This window comes from Protopterus annectens, chromosome 6.part0 (assembly GCF_019279795.1).
Source record: "Protopterus annectens isolate FY-2018-M chromosome 6.part0, PAN1.0, whole genome shotgun sequence".
Classification (NCBI taxonomy): Eukaryota; Metazoa; Chordata; order Ceratodontiformes; family Protopteridae; genus Protopterus; species Protopterus annectens.
The window spans coordinates 1,154,956,487-1,154,976,696 of record NC_056737.1 but is presented as its reverse complement, the minus strand read 5'-3'; the positions used below and the strand labels follow the sequence as shown (position 1 = coordinate 1,154,976,696).

The 20,210-nt window shown below is 38.0% G+C and overlaps 1 pseudogene; it reads left to right on the top strand.

The window, feature by feature from the left end:
• The first annotated feature begins 1,369 nt into the window (after window positions 1-1,369).
• LOC122805089 lies at window positions 1,370-1,454 on the top strand (annotated as a pseudogene).
• The last annotated feature ends 18,756 nt before the right edge of the window (window positions 1,455-20,210 follow it).

Below are 20,210 nucleotides of genomic sequence, written 5' to 3'. Positions count from 1 at the left end.
TTTATAGGAAGTGATAGGGAACAACTTACTGTATAGGAAGTGATAGGGAATCACTTACTGTATAGGAATTGATAGGGAATCACTATATATGAAATGATAGGGAATCACTGTATAAGAAATGATAGGGAACCACTTACTGTATAGGAAGTGATAGGGATTCACTTACTGTATAAGAAATGATAGGAAACCACTTACTGTATAGGAAGTGATAGGGAATCACTTACTGTATAAGAAATGATAGGGAACCACTTACTGTATAGGAAGTGATACAGAATCACTTACTGTATAGGTAGTGATAGGGAATCACTTACTGTATAGGAAGTGATAGGGAATCACTTACTGTGTAAGATATGATAGGGAATCACTTACTGTATAAGACGTGATAGGGAATCACTTACTGTATAAGAAATTATAGGGAATCACTTACTGTGTAAGATATGATAGGGAATCACTTGCTGTATAGGAAGTGATAGGGAATCACTTACTGTATAAGAAATGATAGGGAACCACTTACTGTGTAGGAAGTGATAGGGAATCACTTACTGTATAAGAAGTGATAGAGAACCACTTTCTGTATAGGAAGTGATAGGGAATCACTTACTGTATAAGAAATTATAGGGAATCACTTACTGTATAGGAAGTGATAGGGACTCACTTACTGTCCAAGAAATTATAGGGAATTACTTGCTGTATAAGAAATGATAGGGAACCACTTACTGTATAGGAAGTGATAGGGAATCACTTACTGTATAGGAATTGATAGGGAATCACTTACTGTATAGGATGTGATAGGGAATCACTTACTGTATAGGAAGTGATAGGGAACCACTTACTGTATAAGAAGTGGTAGGGAATCACTTACTGTATAGGAATTGATAGGGAATCACTTATTGTATAATAAATGATAGGGAACCACTTACTGTATAGGAAGTGATAGGGAATCACTTACTGTATAGGAAGTGATAGGGAACAACTTACTGTATAGGAAGTGATAGGGAATGACTTACTGTATAGGAAGTGATAGGGAATCACTTGCTGTATAGGAAGTGATAGGGAATCACTTAATGTATAAGAAATGATAGGGTATCACTTACTGTATAGGACATCATAGTGAATCACTTACTGTATAGGAAGTGATAGGGAATCACTTACTGTGTAAGAAATCATAGGGATTGACTTACAGTATAGGAAGTGATAGGTAATCACTTATTGTATAAGAAATGGAAGGGAACCCCTTATTGTATATGGAAGTGATAGGGGACCACTTACTGATTTTGAAGTGATAGGGAGTCACTTACTGTATAGGAAGTGATTGGGAATCACTTTATATATAAGAAGTGATAGGGATCCACTTACTGTATAAAAAGTGATCACTTCTCGGCCTTTTGGCTAAGATCAAGTATAGTATCTGACAGGGAATTGGTTACTGTATAGGAAGTGAGAGAGAATCACTTACTATATAGGAAATCCAACAAGTCAGTATCAGCACATCGATAAATCATTTCAAATGCAAAGTTATAACTCAGTAAGCAAAAATGAGAGACGAGAACCATGAATAAAGTTGAAACTGTTTAATAAGTGTAAAATGAATAAATGTACAAGTATTGAATTGCAAGTGTAAACACACTTTCACCATTCGGCTTCATCTATTAAACAGTGAATGAAACATCACTCAGACTTGTGAGAGATGCACTTATATCACCAAACTGGAAGCTATGCACTCTCCAGCCAAGACCGGACTAGCTGGTCAAGAGGAGAAAGTCAACACCTGCACCACACCACATAGAACATATAGCCCTCCAGACACCCACTATCACAGCTCTTACATAAAAATACAAACCACACACCTACCTTCGCTTAGGCTCTCAACAGAAATTTACTCAAACAGCAGAGACCTTCAAGACAGAAATGCACTCAACCACCACAACACAGCACAAACCGCAGGATACATAGCTCACCTCCACAGTGTGCCACTCAACCTAAGCCCCTAAGGCTAAACACCTTGCCCAATACACTAATCATAGGTCACTCAATAGTGAGGCACACAGATGTCTCACTCACTAGGTTGAATAAGGAGAAGGTAACAGTCAGCTATCAGGTGCCAGAATCCGACACATAACACACACAGTCAGGTCACTCCACAACAACTACAAATATGACTCTGTCACTGTCCATGTGGGTGTGAATGACCTGAGATGCACCTCCCTGGACTACATGAAAGAGACATGGTGGCACTCTCAAATTTTGTGGCCCAGGCAGGTATGACACTAGCCCTGAGCACTATCCTATCATCACCCAGAATGATACCGCAGTGCAAACAAAAAATTATTGACTTTAACAATTGGCTAAGTTTCTGGTGTCATTCTAAGGGGATCCAGTATCTGTCTGCTTGGGATGATATGATTGACAGACCTGGATGCTTTTCCAGAGATGGCCCGTATCTGTCACCCCTGGGTTTCCGGGTACTGGCTAAGGCTCTTGCCACCCCTATAGGGCCTTTTTTAGGCGGTGTTCCAAAGACCAAATTACCATCATAACAGCTATAAATGCAGTCTGAGGGTCATGCTGCTCAATGCTAGACGTCTAAATCTTAAGATTTTATTTTATTTTTATTTTATTTATTTTACATTTGTTTACCGGGCTAGTCCAAGTGGATACATTTCCATTTTCAGCAGAGGTCCGGGGAGAAAAGCTCCACATTGAAGTTAATACAAACAAGTCATTTACATAAAGAAAGTCATTTACATAAAGAAAATAAGTAGTTAGTAAAATACAAACAGAAATAAGGTTCAATCTAGATTATACCAGTTGAAGATATATACTGGGAAGGACACTTACTCTAATTTTATTTACATTACAAGATAGGGGAGTTATACTTTAGTAAAATATACATGAAGAGTATAATTGATTAAGTAAATATAAACCATACAGAGTTCTATATTAATTCATGTCAATGGCTAATTAACAAGGGTGTTTTAGAGATTGTCTACTCAAGGGCAGTGAGTAGAGAGAGGTAAGAGAGGGTGATTAAGAGAAGAGTAATTAGTAGAATCATAAGATTAGTCCGGATTGATGCATGGGCATAGCCAGAGTGTTTTTAGATGTTGTTTGAGCTTTTGTTTAAAGAGGAAGGGTGACGAGGTAGAAGTTAGAGTGGTAGGTAGAAGATTCCAGTATTTACCTACGGTGTTGGAGAACAGTGAGTCGCCTGCTATGTTATTGGACTTAGTTAGCTTCACAAGAAGTTTATTAGAGGAGCGTAATGAACTTAGGTTAGAATAGGGAGAAATAAGGTCAGAAAGTATAGGGGTATTTTTTGGTTGGCAAAATATCCTATGAACAAAGGTAAGTTGGGAGAGTAATAGCATATTTTTTAGTTCTAGCCAGTCTATTTGTTGTAGATTCTGACAGTGGTGAGTTCTAAATGGGTTTGCGGTAGCAAATCTAACAATGCTATTGTATGCATTTGCTAGTTTAGTGAGGTTATTCTTCTTTAGGCTAGTGTATATCGGTGAAGCATAAAGAAGAGTGGAAATAAGATGAGAGTGAGCGAGTATAATTTTGGTCTGTGGAGTTAAAAAGGTTTTAATTCTATATAAGGAGCCGAGTTTTCTATTTACGGTTTTAATAGTGTTATTAATGTGATTATCAAAAGTGAGGTTATTGTCAATTATAATACCTAACAGCTTAGTGGTAGAGTCAGTGGCTATATGTGTGCCATTGTTGGAAGTAATAGAGAAGTCTATGAGGGGGGACTTACTATTAGGCCTGAAGAGCAGGGGGTTGGTTTTATTGGCATTCAAAAGGAGGCAGCGTTTCAAGAACCATGCCTCAACTGTGCTAAATACATTCTGTGTTAAGGTTTGTAGTTCAGAGGAGGTGTTAGCAGAGCATATAAGTGTTGAGTCATCTGCATATTGAATACATGTAGCTTGAGGTATTGCTACATGTATGTCATTTATGAGTAAAGAGAAGAGGAGAGGTCCTAGGATGGAACCCTGTGGAACTCCAAGAGAGACTGGCAGAAGGGATGAAAGTGTGCTATCCCAGAGAACTGCCTGTTGCCTGTTACTAAGGTAGGAAGTGAACCATTGAATAGCTTTGGTATCTAGAGAGAGATTCAAGGGTTTTATGAGCATATTGTGGTTTACCATGTCAAAGGCTTTTGACAGGTCTATAAAGAGTGCTGATGACAGGATACTATTATTGCGGTTTCTATTGATACACTCGGTAAAAGATAGGAGAGCTGTTGTAGTGCTATGAAATGGCCTAAAGCCATGTTGGCAGTTGGCTAGTAAGTTATATTGAATTAAGTGGTGCATTAGCTGATGATGAATACATTTCTCCATAATTTTTGCTAAGGGTGATGAGTGCTATAGGCCTGTAGTTAGAATACTCATTTGAGCTACCTCCTTTATGTAAAGGGATTATGTGGGAAATTTTCCAGATAGCAGGGATGATTCCTTCATTGATGGTTCTGTTTATAAGGAGGGATATGGGATAAGCAACTGCTTCAGCTGCTTTTTGAAGGTATGCAGATGGTAACTGATCTGCAGATGGGGTACAAGGTTTGAGTTTTTGGATGAGTTTTAGGATGTAGGAAGTAGAGATGGGTTGTAGTTGGAATATAGGGAGATTAGCAGATGTGGAGGTGGGAAGGTTAGATTTGTCTATTGTAAGTTGACTCACTAGTGAATTAATAGTGTCTGTGAAAAAGGAATTAAAGGCATTGGCAGTTTGATGTGAGGTATTTTTTTCGGCCCCTAAAGGGGAAGGTGTATTAGAGTGGCCTGGGTGTAGGAGCGAATTTAAGGTTGACCAGAACATTTTAGGGTTGTTATGATGAGTTTGCTGTAATTTACAGTAATAGTTCTTTTTATCTAAAAAAAACGCTTTTTAGTGCTATTTCTTAACTGTCTAAAGGTTTGTTGGTCTACAGTAGTTTTTGTAGTTCTCCATTTAGCCCAAGATTTATTTCTAAGTAGTATTTTTTGTCCTGTCTCTTTGGTCAGCCAGGGGGCAGGTTTAGATTTAATTCTGATAGATCGTTTTGGAACATGTTGGTCAAGGATTGATAGGAATTTGGAACTGAAATATTTGATAGCATCTTCAAGGGTTAGGGTTTTTAGAGGATTCCAGTTACAGGCTTTTAGTTCCTTTTGGAATAATAATGGGTTGAAGTGTTTATTGCTATGGGAGACCTTGTAGGTAGGGGTGTAATTAATTTCACTCTTTTGTCTTATGATGTAAGTTAAGGAATGATCACTTACATCATCAGGCAAAGTTCCTACTTTATATGTTTGTTGTCTGTTAGTAAGAATCCAATCTAGAATATTTTCTTTGTTATTGGGTTTATTGATTCTTGTGGGATTATTGATTGTCTGAGTAAAGCCGTGAAGATTAATATGAGATGAAGGATTATTTGTATTGACAGAGGACCAATCACAATTAAAGTCTCCTAAAATGATTGTTTCTTGTGGGTAGGAAGAAGATATCCAACTTAGGATATTTTCAATTGTAGTGTAATTGTTGCCAGGAGGTAGGTAGATACAGATGATATAGATAGATTTATTAGGGTTTAGTTGTAGTTTAGAAGTAAGGATTTCAGCTTTATCATCTTTTAATGGGTTGGAAGGTTGTGAGGAGATTTTTAGTCCATTTTTAAACAGAAGTGCTACTCCTCCACCCTTACGTTTTATGCAGTCCATTCTCAATATGTTATATCCAGGGGGAAGTATTGCATTGTCTTTAGTACCAGGTTCCAGCCAAGTTTCACTGAGACAGAAAATGTCAAAGGAGTGAGTATCAAGGAGGGCGTGGAGATGGGCAATCTTATTGTTGATACTGCGGATATTGAGATGTCTGATAAGTAAGGCATTAGAAACAGTGGTTAGTATTGGGGGGGTAGAGTATGAGATATTATGTTATGTCAGTGGAGTTATTAGTTGGTCCTGGGTTAGGGTGGATGTCACCATCGCAAAGGGTTGGTGTTTTTAGTTCAAATTATGGTTTGCACGAGAAGTTGGTTAAATATTTTGCCTCCTTATGTTTGGATTGTTGAAGTTAATGTGTGTAAGTTGATGGTATTTGGGTAGTAGGTAGTTGGGGGTGCATGTAATGTTTAAATGAGTATAAGTTTGGATAGGATGTTGGAAGGCTGTTTGTCTGCGACAGTAACTAAAGTGGTAGTAATTAGTTCTTTCATAAGAAGTAAGGAGATAGAAGATGGTTAAGCCTAGAGAGAATATGTATATGAATATTAGTTTGGTTAGTATAGTTTTAGGTATGAGAGACATATTGTTAAGAAGAGTTATAAAGCTCTAGGAGATAGAGTTAATAAGTAAAAAACAAGTTAAAGTATAGGAAAGGTATAGTTTTCCTGAGAGGAGTAGTTAAGAGTATAAGTGAAAGGTATGTGTTAGAAGAGAGGTAATCGATAGAGTAAGTTAGGAGGGATGAGGTGGGATTATAGTATTTAAGAGAGAGATAATAGATAAAGTTTAAAGTTAAGGAGGGATGAGATAGAGTTATACTAATGAACAGTTACAGGGGATAGGATGGCTCAGGGAGGGGGTGTGGTTAGGGAGGTATAAGTGTAAGAGCACTAGGGGTGGGTGGGATATGGGGGTAGGGTAGGGGAGCGAAGCAGGGCAGAACCAGTCAGTAGATTATGTGAAGCCAATCAGACCTTCCAGAGAGCTTATCGCCGATATATGTCAGGCAGATAAGAAACACCTTATTGTAGAAGTTTTATGGCAGTAAATTTAAACAAAACCAGTGTACTTTTAAGTTTGCACAAAACCAGTTTACTTTTACTCTGTAAATCAGCGTCTGCTATATACGTTTTTTATAGATAGATTCGGTTGCCAAATAAGTTAGTTAAGCAGAGATAAAGAACAACCTCAGCAGACTATAGAAAAATCAGTCACTGTATTGTGCTGCCATCTAGTGGCGTAAGGGAGGAAAGACCTTAACTTTAGGTTAAACAAGAAGTATTCTATATGGGAGATAAGACGGCCTAGGTGAGTTCCGCGAGTGTGCTGGCCGGGCTCAGACAAGGTCTTAGCAAAGATGCACTCACTCGAAGCACTCTTCAAAATGGAGAACGTCGTCATTTGTGCTGTAATGGAGACCTGGTTTAAAGTGGCAGAAAGCACCCCTGTGCTACCAGGCTATAACTCATTGCACACCTTTCGGCCCCAAAACATGGATCAAAGCTCCAAAGGAGGTGCTGTCTCCATATCATACCTCCCAACTGTACCGTATTACCTGGTAAAAAATGAGTTTGGGGTGCAAATAATGGGGTGGCATGATTCACGAGTGGCACCCCTTAATTTCTGAGTTTCGTGGCACTTGTATTTTAAATTTTATTTCCTGGCTTTTTGAACTGACGTCATCACGTACGCAATGATGTCAGCTCTGTGAAACAGCCTGCCAGAATTGAGCTGAAGCACAACAGGCATGCATTTCTGGATGAAATGCTTCTTAAATCCTTGGCGGGAACAGAACAGCAAGTGAGGCATGTATGGGAACAGAACAAACAGCAGCCGTTTGAAACTGCAAGGAAGTTTGGAACAGAACAACTATTTAAAACTGCGAGCGAGGCTGGATGACTAGCTGCAATGGGAATAACGACTGTTTGAAACAGCGAGCTGGATATCTGCTGTAAGGAGGAAGTGATGGATATCTGCTGTACGGAGGAAGAGCTGCTTGCTGAAGATAGGAAGCTGTGTATGTGTGTGTGTGTGTGTGTGTGTGTGTGTGTGTGTGTGTGTGTGTGTGTGTGTGTGTGTGTGTGTGTGTGTGTGTAAGCCTGGATGACTGGCTGCAATGGAAGTAATGGCTGTTTGAAATGGTGAGCTGGATATCTGCTGTATGTAGGAAGAGCTGCTTGCTGAAGGTGTGTGTGTGTGTGTGTGTGTGTGTTTGTGTGTGTGTGTGTGTGTGTGTGTTTGTGTAAGGCTGGATGACTGGCTGCAATGGAAGTAACGGCTGTTTGAAACGGTGAGCTGGATATCTGCTGTATGGAGGAAGAGCTGCTTGCTGAAGGTGTGTGTGTGTGTGTGTGTGTGTGTGTGTGTGTGTGTGTGTGTGTGTGTGTGTGTGTGTGTGTGTGTGTGTGTGTGTGTGTGTGTGTGCGTGTGTGTGTGTGTGTGTGTGTGTGTGTGTGTGTGTGTGTGTGTGTGTGTGTGTGTAAAATGTCTCAGGTGAATATACCTGGTGGCTAGAGAAGGTAGCTGAAGGGACATTATGCTCATATTTTCCAAAGGACACTATACTGCATCTTTTAGAATTTAGTTTAAGGGCATGGTCTTAGTACAATGTGGCTGCATGTGTTATTTCTTGTCATATAATCCAGGAGTTCTCTGTTGACCTGATAGTACCAAATGTGCAATCATCTTCAGTCTTTGTCAGTCAAAGATCCTAGACTTCAGCTTTGACCTCAGTGAAGTAAGCACCAAACTGAAGTGACCTTAGTACAGAGCCATGAGGGACCCTACTAGTCATGAGACTTGTTAGAAAATAGTGCATGCTCAATCCTTGCTTTCTGGGTTCTGTCTGTGACACAATAGCAATCCACCAGATTACATAAGGGTTTACATTAAATCTGACTAGTTTGCCTATAATGTCTAAATGTAGAATACTACCAAAGGCCTTGGCCTGATCAAGGTATGCTGAGTGCATTGATTTGTACTCGTCAAGTGTCAGAGTGACTTTTTCAAAGATGTCCACTAGGTTCAGCATGCAAGATATTCATTCACAAACTTAGACTGTTTTGGAATGAGGCCACCAGGCTCAAATGTTGTATCCTGGACACAGGTAAAAAGAGCCTAAGGTCCCTACCCACCACCCCTTCTGAAAACTTTTATGCCTCATATTTTGTTCTCTTCCTCATAAAATCTGTGGTTTCTGCATTTAGGATTGAATTCACTAAATAAATAATGACAGGCATTTGAATTTCAGACTTCATATTCTTCAGAAAAGAAATGGTAACAACTTTTCCACATTTATGCCTCATATTTTGTTCTGTTCCTCATAAAATCTGTGGTTTCTGCATTTAGGATTGAATTCACTAAATAATGACAGGCATTTGAATTTTAGACTTCACATTCTTCAGAAAAGAAATGGTAACACCAAACCTTTTATTCTAGCAATTTTCTAAGTTTATAAGATCAGTATGGCTGCATTCTACCATTATTGGCTTTGTCCAGTTTTTTTGTGCTAAGTTTATAAGATCAGCATGGCTGTATTCCCCCATTATTGGCTTTGTTCAGTTTTTTGTGCTAAGAGGTTGAGCGTTATGGTGAGAAGTGAATTCTGTATTCCCCCATTATTGGCTTTGTCCAGGATTTTTTGTGCTAAGAGGTTGAGCGCTGTGGTGAGAAGTGAGAACTGATTTCACTAAATGGTAGCCATTAACTTTCAGTCTTTCTGTTGTTCAGGAAACTGCTGATTTAGCATAGTTGCTCTGACTGTAGTGTACCGTATCCTGAGTCCATGACTTGGCAGTGAAATATATGGTGGTAACATAGCATTTTATTCTAGCAACTTTCCATGATTATGCAAACAATGCTTAAAATGTGTCCCTGGTTTTTGAGCTTTTGCCCCCCCCCCCAATAAATTTTGGCTTTTTTCCAGATTTCTTGTGCTGCAAATTTGAGAGATACAGTTGAGTGTCAAGTGGATTTTATAAGGAGCTGAGAACGTCAGGGGAAGAGAAGTTTAGTGTTGCTTATGCCACGTTGGCTTGCATTGTTAATAGCATAACAGGTTAAATACTTGCTTTTGACGCAGAAGGCTGTGGGTTCTACTCCCACAGTATGTAGATGTATTGCTGATACTATACTGTGTACTTTTAAATGGGGAGGGGGATGGGGATGGGGTTGGGTGTAACAAGTCAAGGGTGTAACTACAGATGCAACAGAAGTGAGAAAATGTCATGTGTAAGGGCATTTGTGCCTCGGTGGAAAGAGCAACAAACATCATTAACCCAAATTCAGGAACACAAAATCAGAATTGTTATGTTCTGTGCTGTATTATGAGAAAAATATTTTTAAACAAGTACAGCACATTTTTTAGCATTCAAGATAAAACACATATTTTTCCACTGCAGACTGTGGAGAAGCAAGAGTGGCCAGTTAACAGCACCTGGATTACAATGATAGTTTTGATGCTTCAGGATGAATATAGGAGAGGGTCTGTCAGTACTTAGACTAAATATTGGAAGTCTTGAAACATGCAGTTTGCCTAGTTTATTTTGTTGTGTGTTTTACAGCTATTGAGTTGGTCTGATAACACAAATCAGAGTAAGTCAAGCAAAAAACTGAAATTGAAAATAAGTTCCAGAAGCAATGCAAGATGCCCGTGGCTTACACTGCTATCATTCGATTATATATATATATATATATATATATATATATATATATATATATATATATATGTATGGGTTTAGGACATTTCACTGAATGTACATTTCACTGAAAGTCAAATTAGTGTGCATTTTTCACTGAAAGCTCAATTCACTGAAACACATTTCACTGAAAGTTATATATCGCCTTTTCCCCAGTGTGACCCTGGAGTTAGTATATATACTAAGTGGGGGTGTGGGGGGCACTGCACCCCACATTGGGGGTGTGGGGGGTCTAGCCCCCCACATATTTTAAATATTTTGTACTATATACATGGATACTTGCAATTCCAATATATTACTGTTTTCCGAACATATTATATACTGAAAATATGTGGGGGGCCACCCCCCCCACATACCCTGATGTGGGGGGTGTTGCCCGTCACCCCCCCCCTTACTATATATACTAACTCCAGGGTCACACTACAGTGGGGAAAAGGCTATATATAACTTTCAATGAAATGTGTTTCAGTGAATTGAGTTTTCAGTGAATTGTGATTTCAGTGATTTGTGTTCAGTCATTTGAGTTTCAGTGAAATGTGCATTCAGTGAAATGTCCTTGACCCATATACATACATATATATATATATATATATATATATATATATATATATATATATATCTAGAGAGAGAGAGAGAGATGTGTGTGTGTGTGTGTGTGTGTGTGTGTGTGTGTGTGTGTGTGTGTGTGTGTGTGTGTAAGTAGACTTTTGTGATGGAAATTTTCTGAATTGGGCAGTTTTGTCATTATTGGTTCATGTATTTTGTTTCATTGCCTACTGGAAAAATGTTCAAACAATAAATTTAAAATTCGCTCCAAGTGTAACAAGTATGCTGTGTTATACAAGGAATATAATTTAATAGGAAGGTGTATCGAAGAACATGTGTATGTTTCTTGTGTGCGCAAGGGGCCTATGATTTGAATTTTGAAAACAGCCTAAAGGTAATCTTTATCCACCACTGGCCAGATGCATTTTCTTTGGATGTGGTATGGGTTTCAATGCTGTTTCAGTGAATGTGAGTTTCAAGGGGAGAGAATGTTTTAATGCTAAGTCTGTTTTCATTGTGAGACAGTATTGCTTTGTTTAGCAGATGTCTTAGTGTATGTGCATTGTGCTATAAAATGTAAAAATAAAATCCAAATAACTATTGTAGAAGTAAACCAGTATGCATATTAGTGTTTATGATAAATGGGGCAAAATAGCCAGGTAATGGGAAATTGGAATGGCTGCAGGGAGACTTTGGTGCCATATTTTGGTAGTCTGTTCTTCAGTTTTGTTTGAAAGTTGGTATCTCACAATTCCATTGGAGTGGGTGGGGTTACATAATTATGTATGCAAATTTTATGTTAATCTGCATACAGATTTGTACCTATTTTCCATGGGCCTTGTCCAGATTTTTGATGTTTCCAAGTTGAGAGGTATGCTCCATATTCATAAAAGATATGCACACCTCCAGACTAGTAGCCCAGCATAATGCATCTGAGATACTTCAGGTACAACTAACATTGGGTAAGACGGCAATCTAGGTCATAGTCTGCTATAGATCCCCAACCATGTCCCTAGAATCTCACTCCATGTTCCTAAGCACCCTGGAATCTATCAAGGTCCAACCCAACACTCTCTTACTGGGAGACTTCAACCACCCCTCCATCAACTGGGAAAACTACTCAAGAACCAATACACTGGCCCAACGCTTCCTGGAATTCATCATTTCCAATGCCCTGGACCAGCTCATTCAGACCCTCACAAGAGGAAGCAACATCCCTTGACCTGGTTATTACTAGCATTGGCGACCGTTGTTCTTCACCAATAGTCATTTCCTCCCTGGTAAGATCCGACCATAAACTAATCACCATGCTAATCCACATCTCACCCACACACCCCCAAACATAACCACCTTGAATAACTTCTCCAAAGCTGACTTTGGACTCCTAAATACAGAGGGGCTAACTTCATGGCACCCATGTCAAATCATACACTTATACACTGTATGAACATGTGCACAAATGCATGGAACTTCCCATACCCAACAGAACCAAGATGCTCTCCTCCAAGAAAAGGAAGCCAATCTGGTGGTCCACTGCCATTAATAAAGTCTACAACAGAAGCAAGAAACTGTTTCAGAAAAAGGCTGAAGTACCAAGACTGGAAAAACTACCTTATTAGCCTCAACAAAAAGAGATCCCTCATCAAATCCTCTAAAGCCAGCTATGAAGGCAGAATTGTGGCAGACACTAAAAGCAATCACAAGGCTTTCTATAGCTATATCAAGAACCTCCACGGCAATACCCAGATTTGCTCTGAGATACTGTACAATGGTATCTCCTATACTCAATCAACATACTGCCTGACAGATTCAGTGCCAGCTTTACCCCCCCCAAAAGGAACAATCACAATACCGAAAGAATGCCTGGCACCCAGCATTACTGCAGCACAGGTTAAACCTGCATTGTCCAAGGCCAAGAATACAGCTTCCATGGAATCTGATAATATCCCTGGCTGTGTTCTACATGAACTACAAAGTGAACTAGCACCACATCTGTGTGCCCTGTTCAGTCATAGCCTCACCCCAGGCTTTGTCCCTACTGAATGGCGCACTGCTACAGTCAAAGGGGGAGTGAGTACAGACCCTGGGAATTATCGCCCCATTAGCCTGACAAGTCTGATATGTAAGGCTATGGAGCACATCATCAAGGACCTAATTAACAAGGATATAGGGAATCTCCAAACTCTAGATCCCATGAAATTTGGTTTTGTGAAAGGTAGATCATGCCTACTTAAACTGATTGACTTATTTGAGTCAGTCCCCAGGGCTGTGGATGAAGGTAAGGCAGTGCATACAGCCTACCTTGATCTGGCCACGGCCTTTGATACCATTCCTCACTCAGGAATTATTGATAAACTCACCAAACTAGGCATTAACCCCTATATCACTAGGTGGGTTGAAAATTGGCTCACAGATAGAACACACAGTGTGAAAGTAGGAGACTCCAAGTCAGACTGTTGACCAGTCAGGAGTGGAGTCACACAGGGATTGGTCCTGAGTCCTCTCCTGATCAGTATCTACTTCTCAGAAGTCCAGGCCAACACAAAGCGACTCTGGATGACCAAGTTTGCAGATGACTGCAAGCTGGGAGTCATTATTAACTCACCAAGTGATGCAGACATCCTACAGAAAGGCCTCAATGAGACCAGTGACTGGTGTCAAAATCATGGCCTTAAACTTAACGCCAAAAAATGCGCCGTCATCCCCTTTGGTAAAAAAACTCAGTTCCTACTAATTGCCACATCGATGAGAACCCACTGAACACTGAAGACATTATAAAAGATCTGGGGAAGCAGGGTGACAGCAACCTCTCCTTCGACCACCACTTTGCCACTGTGGTCAGAAAGTCCTTCTATGTGGCACATCTCATTACCAAGGGTTTTGCATTCAGGAAGAAAGAGGTCATTGTCTCTTTCTACTCTTCCCTTATTAGACCAATCATTGAGTATAATGCCCTGTTTGGCATGTACCTAACTAGACCCCTGCAACAGCTGGAGAGGCCACAGAAGTACCTCCCGAAGAAGATCCTAGGCATTAAATGCATGTCCTACATAGACAGACTCAAGAGACTCCAGCTATTCTGTCTCATATTGCCTACTTAGAGGTGATCTCTGCTTGACTTACAAAGCCATGTCTGACCCAGCTCTGTTAGAAATACTACATCTAAAAGAAGTCCCAATCCCTGCACACCGCACGCTCCAGAGACCTCAACCTCATTACCACAATCAACAGGGTTCCCTATTAGCTGATCGAAGACGCATTCTTTCGAATACATCTTGATCAAACTTTATAGCGCCAAACAGCAAAATACTGGAGTGGCATAAAAGCAAATTCTTTCCCTGGGAAAGAAATCGCTTGGCCGCCTTCGTTTTTTGCCTTCTTCATTACTGTAGTGCAGTCTTGGAGTTGGTATATTTAAGTAGGGGGGTGTGGGGGCAAAGCACCCCCACATTAGAAATAGTTTGTGGTGTGTGTGTGTGTTGTGTGTGTGTGTTTCTCGGAACAGCAATTTTTTTCCCTGGGAAAAAAAAATATGTTCTGAGTGTCCGAGACTGCAAGCTTTCACTTACATGGGGTCGATGAATCAACGTTCACTTTTCTAAGCATTCGGTGATTCAGTAGAGACCCAATCAACAGAATGTGCTGGAGGGACAGTTTCCTCACCCAGAGACTGCCAATGCTCTGGATAGACTTCCCATACATGTCAAGCAGAGCACCTCACTGACCCTATTCAAGAGAAATCTTGATGAGTGGATGGGTAATAGAAATTTCACCCCGGGGATCACTCCAGTGGCTCTACTTGATAGAGGCACTGGGAACTAATGTCAGACGGCATTATGCTAGTGCACTTATATGGGCTAGGCTTGTAATGGCTCCAGGACCATTAGCCTAGTACACACCTATGAACCTATCAGTTAACTGCACATTAAAAAACATCATATGATAAATTAATTAATGGATTTCATTATGTAATCACTTAAGGTTTGGTTTTAAAGTGATCATTTTGTTCACTCCTGGGGCTATATGAGTCTTAAATCAGAAGATCCACCTTAATTCTTCCTGTTCAGTAATACGAACAATTTTACCACCCCTTAAGGGTTCAAAATTAATTTAAAGAATCATAAACTTGAAAGTGTGTGCGTTATCAGTTTCTTTCTAAAACATGTTTATGCAGTGCATCGGTTAAACTTTTTCTGTTTATATCTGAGATATGTTGCCCTATTCTCTCTTTCAATTTGCAGTTGTTTTTTCCGATGGCATCACATGTGCAACATGTTGCTAAATAAATTAGATTACAAATGTGACAATTACCGTAGGCTTTCAAAACAAACATATATAAGGACAGTAAACACAGTTACTGCATTTATATATTCCTTGTTTTGTGCTTGTAAAATGTAGTTTTGCAGTCGGCTGTTTCTTGTAACATAATTTATTCTTGAGATTCGCATTCCTTCTATAACAAAAATAAGGTGATTCACTTAGAACATTTGTTGATTCTGGAATGTTTTTTAAAATGACCAGTATTTACCTATTATGTTTTTACAGCAGGTGTATTCTTATTGCATGTAACAATATATTGATAACTGTGTGCTGCTCTAAACTTACTTTTCTGGGATCTCTTATTAAAAAAACAAAATGGGTTTGGAATCTGTCATGCTTGCTTATCATTCTTGATCTTAAGTACTTTCTCTGCTTTATAGCCCTGTTCTATAAAGTCTTGTGCTCAGGATTGTAACTGCATTTCCATGCTGGCAACGTCAGTGCTCAGTTTACCTACCCTCATGAGTTGATTTTTAACTATATTATTATTGTATATAAATGTGGGGTTCATGCTGGTTCTGTGCAAATAGTTATTGGCTTCAACTGGTTTCTTATATAATGTGGTTTGTATGTGTCCAGAAGCATCCTTACTTAAGGTAACATCTAAAAAATTAATTGTTAATGGCAATGTCTCACTTTTAAATCTTAGGAAAGTAGTACTACTTGAGATGCCTACTTTAAACTGCTCAAAGTCTGATGGGTTACTACCCCAAATGAGAAAGAGATCATCAACAAATCACTTATAGCATTTTGTTGGTAATTCTTCTATCCCTTCTACTTCAGATCAAAATCAATATCCTTTTCAAGGGATAAATGTATACCAAGATACAGCTACAGGCAAGCGTTTGTGGGCACAAGTCACCTTGGTGCCCGCAAAAAAGAACCCGCAAAAGAAAAGGAAGTTTTTTCAGAAAAATACAGCATGGAAGAAAAAAAGCAACAATTATTAAAGCAAAAAGGTACTGTTCCTGAATGTGATTTCAAAATTGATAACCTTTCACACAGGTTGTTAGATCATTTTGATGTTTTGGTTCTAAGCAGAGGATGGACATTTGTGCCTGCTACTAGAGCACATGTATCTGAGACTTTAAACAATCTAAGAGATTTTGTGCACGGGTTGAATTTAAAATGTATGTATGACAAAAATGATAATGTTTCTTGCACTGTGGTGTCTAATATGTGTTCTAAACCTAGTTGTTTTAATCCCCCGCTTAGGCCAGAATTAGAGGCCTTTCAAAATGTTATGGAAAAGCAACTTAGAAAATTATTGTCAGATAAACCAATAAATAAATATTATAGCATGTCCTATGAGGAACGTTTGGCATTTAACAGTTTAAGTAATGATGACAGTATTGTATTTTTGAAGGCAGATAAAGGCAATGCTATAGTATTGTTGGATAAAAATATGCACTTAAATGCCATGTTAGAATTATTGCAAGATGAACATCATTATAAAAAAGTAAGTTTAGATTTCATTAAGAAATCTTACAGCTTTATAGATTCTATGATAGAAGAGTGGCTATGCCAAAGTAGGATTAGTATTAAAGAAGTAAGTTTTTTTGTAAAGGACAGTCCTATGATTAGCAAATTTTTGGCCTGCCAAAAGTACATAAGGCATTGGAAAGTCCGCCGTTTAGACCTATTGTGGCCAGTGGGGGATGTAAGACCTAGGCTATGGCTATATATGTAGATAAGAAATTACAAAAATTAGTTGAAAAAGGTGAAACATGTATTAGGGACACTTTTTCATTCATCAAAAGCATCAAAACGTTAGAAGCAAAATCTGGAAATTTATTAGTAACAATGGATGTAAATTCTTTATATACTGTAATACCCAATTACATTGGATTCAATTTTGTCAGAATGGAGCTAACTGAATCCAAATATTATGCTAACGAAGAAATTCTTGTTATCATGGAAATTTTGGATATAATATTATCTTATATATTTTTTTTAATTCAATGGTGGCTTTTATCAACAAACTAATGGAGTAGCTATGGGTGCCGCGATGGCCCCGAGCTATGCCAATCTTTTCATGATGAAGTGAGAGAAATTGTATTTGGAAACGAGTAAATATTATGAGCAAGTAATTTTTTATGGTCGTTTATTGATGACCTTTTTTTCGTTTGGAGGGGGGCTTGAAATACCTTCTAAGCTTCTTAGAAGAGATAAACAGTGCATGTAAATATCTTAATTTTAGATGGATGTATAGTGAAGCTTGTATTTGTTTTTTGGATGTGGAGGTTTATAAGTTGTCCAATAAGTTTTGCATGAAAATTTACAAAAAAAGTGTTCAAAATAATGTTTAAGATATGATAGCATGCACCCTAATTATGTTAAGAAAAATATTAATCTTTGACAATTAAAAAGGGTGAGTGATTTAAATGACTGTGATGAGAAATTTGTAGAAGAAAATAAGTTATGTGATACACTTGCAACTAAAGGTTATCCGAAAAACATCTTGGAAGAGAAATTGAAGGAGGTTGGGCAAAAAAGAAAAGAAAGCAGACTGCCCAATGTAGTCAAAATATTGGAGTATTACAGGAAAATAATAATAAAACTAAACAAAAGGATTATGGTTTAGGAATGGTAGTACCATATTCCATAGATGGTGGGCAGATCAAAAACTTGTTCAAAGAAAATTGGAAAATTATAAGTAGTTTTCCAGAAATAAATAGAATAGTGGGTGAAGGTCCTATTTTTGTCAATAAGAAGGGTAAAAACTTTAAAAGTATTTTACAGGATAATATAAAATACTTTAATGAAAGAAAAGAATAAAATTGGAAATGTTTGGATTGTGAATATTGTAAATTTATTTACAAAGCATCCAGTACACTATTTATAAATAATATTAGGTTGCAGGTAACTAATGAAAATGTTTGTAGAATGAGATTTGTGGTTTATTTGTCTATCTGCTCAGGATGTTCCTCTTATTATGTTGGTATGACAACTAGGGAGCTGCACAAAAGAATAAAAGAACATACATATACAATTCATAAAAAATATGTTAACAATGCATGGGGTAAGCATTATTTAAATACTGAATGCAATGGAAATCCAAAATTTATGATTATAGATACAGTTAAACATTTTAAATGTAATTTGGCAGCAGAAAAAGAGTTAAAATGGAAAGAATATTGCTATAGTTTGAAGCTAAATGCAAGTTACCCCCCTGATCTTAACGATAAGGAAAAATTTTAAGTTTATCTAAAAAGGAAAAGGTTAAAACATTAAATATTTTGAAGAAAAGTTTTTACACACAAATAATATGTGCTTCTATGAAGTAATGAATATAGATGTTTTAAAATATTGTTGCTTTAAATCTATGTGTTTAAATTTTAGAACATGGTTGCTTTAAAATGTGTTTTACCATTGAAATAGTTTTATAATTGATTAATGAGTTAATTAATGAGATTCAGAATTATATATCTATACATATATGGGGTTAGCAAATATAATTTTTATTCAGCCTGAAGAAGTCATTATTAAGACGAAAGCACTTACTGAATAAGTGCTGCTATTTTGGTGAATAAAGGCTGCGTTGTTGAAGATCCAGTGTGGATTACTGGATTGTTGTTCTGTTTCTGTTTTGCTGAGTACTCCGTTTTGCTTTTATGTTTATAGAATTTTACTTTATCTTTGTGTGACTGGCTGTTGAGTATATTTTTATTTATTTATTCACTTATTTGACATTTGTTGACTGGGTATGTCCATCTGAGTTGAACCTTTTTTCAGCAGAGGCCTAGGCAGAAAAGCTCTACAGCTAATAAACAAAAATGTTACAGCAACACAGCTCGGGAAGTGATAGACGTCATTGTTACAAATGTTAGAGTTGGAGTACAGAGTAATTATAACAGTAATTAATCTATTAACAAAGATACTATAAAAGGGAAACATACATCATATAACACATCAAGAGCAAGACAGATATGTAATCATAGTAAAGGGGGTGATAAGAACAAGGTACTGGTTGAATTAAGTAGTTAAGAGTGCAGGTAGAATCAGGTGAGTGAGAGATAACAAAGAGAAAAGGTGCAAGTAAATTGAGTTGTTGTAGGAGTACTTAGACCAGAGAGAACAAGGTTAAGGGGAGAAGGTAAGAGGTAAGATTATTATATATTTTTACAGTGGCATACGTGCCCTTTACCATCGGTACATAACAATGCTAGAGTATGTGTTGGCAGCAGGAGGGCCCGATGCTACACCCATGTCTTGTGTAAATATACATTGTTGAAAAAGAAAAACATTGTTTGTCAGAACCAAATGAAGCAGCTCACAAATGGTGTCAGTTTTTTTTTGAGTAGTATAATCTGTAAATTCATACAAATGTCAATATATTCGGTAAATTCGTACAAATAATTGATAAATTCGTACAGATGTCTCTTTACATATTGTATAATCGGTAAATTAATACAAACGTCAGTATAATCTTTAAATTCATACAAATGTCAGTATAATCGGTAAATTATTACATGTCTCTTTACATACTAAATACCTAAATCGTTTGGCACCGAGTGTCACTAAATAAAGGCTGCCAAGATCTTTTCCTGTTGACCACTCTGATAGTTGGTGCAAAAGAATCAGATAAATCCTTAATAATTGTGCCAGTTTATGTTACATTCATTTTCATAGGTTCATAGGTTCATACTAGGCTATCTGCCCTAGGGCATTTATAAGCCTAGCCAGAGTGTGTTTGGCTTTCGCCACCCATTTTAAATTAATTTTGCTATGCGGTTTTTGAGGTTAGTATACTGTGCCTCTGTCTAACAGTGGCACAGAAGTGATAGCCGGGGTAAACCTATGATCTCCCATCCACTCATCAAGATTCCTCTTGAAGAGAGTCAATGTGGGACTCTGCCTAACCTGGACTGGGATTTTATTCCAGAGTGAAGGGAGCCTCTGGGTTATGAATCTGTCCCTCCAGCATGTCCTA